Source organism: Monodon monoceros, unplaced genomic scaffold (genome assembly GCF_005190385.1).
Source record: "Monodon monoceros isolate NGI ecotype Baffin Bay Population unplaced genomic scaffold, NGI_Narwhal_1 Super_Scaffold_14, whole genome shotgun sequence".
In the NCBI taxonomy this organism is placed as follows: Eukaryota; Metazoa; Chordata; class Mammalia; order Artiodactyla; family Monodontidae; genus Monodon; species Monodon monoceros.
Window position 1 is genome coordinate 69,362,470 of NW_021703770.1, and position 3,167 is coordinate 69,365,636.

The window sequence follows — 3,167 nt, forward strand, 5'->3', positions numbered from 1 at the left end:
TAACACTAGAAATCAAGAACAGGAAGAGATCAGGAGAATCCCCAAACACCTGGCAGCTAAAACAGCACACATAAATAATCTGTTGGTCAAGGAAGAAGTCTTGAGACAAATAACAAATACATTGAACTTAGTGAACATGACAGCAAAACATCAAAAATTGTGGGATGCTGTTAAAGCAGTGCTTAGATGAAAATCTGTAGCCCTAAATGCTTACAGACAAAAAAGGAAAAGTCCCAGATCAATAATCTAAGCTCTCACTTCAAGAACTTAGAAGATGAAGAGCAAAATAAACTCATAGTCGAGGAGAAAAAAGAGAGCAAAAATCAATAAAATTGAAAACAGACACACAATAGAAAAGTCAATGAAACATAAGTTTTTATTTGAAAAGATCAATAAAATAGACAAAACTCCAGCAAGATTGACAAATAAAAAGAGAGGAGAGAAATTTCTATTATCAGTTTGAAACAAAAGATCACACTACAGAGTTTGCATACATCGAAAGAATAAGAGAATGCTCTGAGCAGCCCTAGACACATCAATTTGACAGTTGAGATGAAATAGATTAATTCCGTGAAAAGTATATAAACTACTCCAACTCATCCAATGAGCAGCCCAATAACAACTAATGAAATTAAATTTATACACACACATATATATGTATACACACATATTAATAAACTAGAATAAAAACCCAGAAATAGTTCCATATAAGTATGGCCAGGTTGTAGTGGAAGGAGAGGCTCTCTGGAAGCAGGTGGTGGTGAAAGGAGTGTGACGGGCAAAGATGATTCAGGCAATCCTGGTTTTCAGTAACCATGGGAAGCCACGTGGCTTGACTGCTTCTACCAGCGTTTCCCAGAAGAAGTTCAACAGCAGGTTATTCGAGAGATCTTCCATCTAGCTCTCAAACGGGATGACAACATCTGTAACTTCTTGGGGGGTGGAAGTTTGATTGGTGGATCTGACTACAAACTGATTTATTGGCGTTATGCTACCCTCTACTTTGTATTTTGTGGGGATTCGTCAGAGAGTGAACTTGGGATCTTAGACCTCATCCAGGATTTTGTGGAGACTCTGGACAAGTGTTTCGAAAATGTTTGTGAATTGGATTTGATCTTCCACATGGATATGGTGCACTACATCCTTCAGGAGGTGGTGATGGGTGGGACGGTGTTGGAAATAAACATGAATGAAATCGTGGCTCAGACTGAAGCTCAGAACAGGCTGGAGAAGTCCGAGGGTTGTCTTTCAGCAGCACCCGCCTGGGCCGTGTCCACCGTGAAAAACATCGGCCTGCTGGAGATGCCTCGGATTATCAACATTGGCGATCTCAACATCAAGGTCCCCAACCTGTCGCAGTTTGTCTGAGGGTAGAAGACGGCTGAACGGAGTCCTTGGAACCAGCAAAGCCGAGCCAGTCCTGCAGCAAAACCTGATCTGCGCCCTAGAGGAGTGCAGCCTCGGGCCCTGGCCCCTGCTGTCCTGCAGCGGGAAGGAGTCCTGTGTCCACTGTCAGCCTGTGCTTGCTTCTCACATGTGCGGCCTTGCCCCTCTCTCCTACATGCGGCCACTGCAGATGTGAAGGGTCCTGGCTTCCTCAGTGGGGTGCAGGTGCCCAAGCCACTCGCCCCCTTTACCTACCACGTGCAGCCACTCCCAGGGGTTGCAGACTGTCGTGAGAGCAGAACCTCACCACGAGGATGTTCTCCGACTGGAGTCTTCAACCTTAGCACCACGAGGCTCCCTGAGGTCCTGTAGCATTGACTTCCCTGGTGAAGTGCCATAGCTAGAAAAGGGCTGACCCTCTAGATTTGGGGATGTGGCGAGTGGCAAACAAGGGCAGGATGTTATGAGGTCTAGAGTTGCCTACTGGCTCCACTAGAGTTGGCACACCCAGAATCCTTTTGTAGAGCCGAGCTGTCTCATCACCGCCTCCTGAGGCACACACTCCCAACTGCCACAGTCCTGGCTCTGCTCTCCCAGGTGTTTACGTGCAGGACACAACCCAAGTCAAAGGCCTGTCATTTGCCTGCCCCCCACATTTCTGCCAACAGGGAGGGCACAGCCCACAGCCAGAGGGGTCCACCTCAAAGGGGAGGAGCCCCGTGTCTGCAGAAGGCAAAGCTGACAACGTGGAGCATCTCAGAATCATGACTCTTCCAGGTTTAAAATACATTCTCCTCCCGAGGAGCAGACAGGTCAGTTGCTGTGTTACGGATGACGAGTCTGTCCAGGAGACCCACTGCTGTCTACACCAGCTTCTGGACCATGAGAGCCTGAGCTGGGGTCATGTGTTCTGGACCTGGCACAGGGGGAGGCTGGGGACCCGGGCAGCGTGCTGGCTGAGACTGGTGCCAGTGCAGCATCTTCTCCCCAGTGTGCGAGGGGCCCCTGCCTGAGCTCCTTCTGGGCACGCCCTGTTCCCCTCAGATGCCAGTGCCCTAGAGCTAGCTGTGGATACTTGTAAATGTTTACATGTGATAAGAGGCTTTCTTCCTGTGGTTAACTTAGAGCTGAAGCTGCTCCTCGAAATAGTACCTTTTACTCCTGCGCTGCCTTGGGACCAGGTCTAAGGTATGATGTTGAGCTGCCTTGAGATTCGGGAGCTTGCTGCACCATCGTGGTGAAGTCTCCCGGCCTGGGAACTTCTTGTGCCTGCCGGCCGGTGGCCCAAACCGTCTCGTCAGGCCTCCTGATGCTGTCGCAGGGCCCATCTGAGATGGTGCCTGACAGGACCATGGTCAGGACCACGTCTTTTCCTGCTTTGAACCGTGCTTCTTGTGGTTGGTGCTCTTTGCTCTCTGTAGCCTCTTAACCTCAGTCTTTTGGAACATCTACGATAACCACAGAGGTGGGCAGTGTTGATCAGAAGAGTTTACTTTTTTTTTTTTTTTACCGACATTTCAGCATATTCACATCCCTCTCTTTCACATTTGCTGAAAGTGATATAGGAACAAAATGATATTTATTTTGTACCTACTGTAAGGTGGCATGAGTGAGATCCTTCCACAATCCTTACAACAGACACTGTTATCTCCATTTTGCAAGTCAAGAAAGTAAGAATCAGAGAGGTCAAGTAACCGGCTTTAGGTCACAAGCGCTAAGAACTGAGACTGTCTGCCTAAATCCACAGTTCATTTTTTTTCACTGCTCAGGATGGCCTCTCC

At 48.1% G+C, this 3,167-nt stretch overlaps 1 pseudogene; it reads left to right on the forward strand.

Moving 5' to 3' along the window:
- The first annotated feature begins 781 nt into the window (after positions 1–781).
- LOC114895690 lies at positions 782–1,368 on the forward strand (annotated as a pseudogene).
- The last annotated feature ends 1,799 nt before the right edge of the window (positions 1,369–3,167 follow it).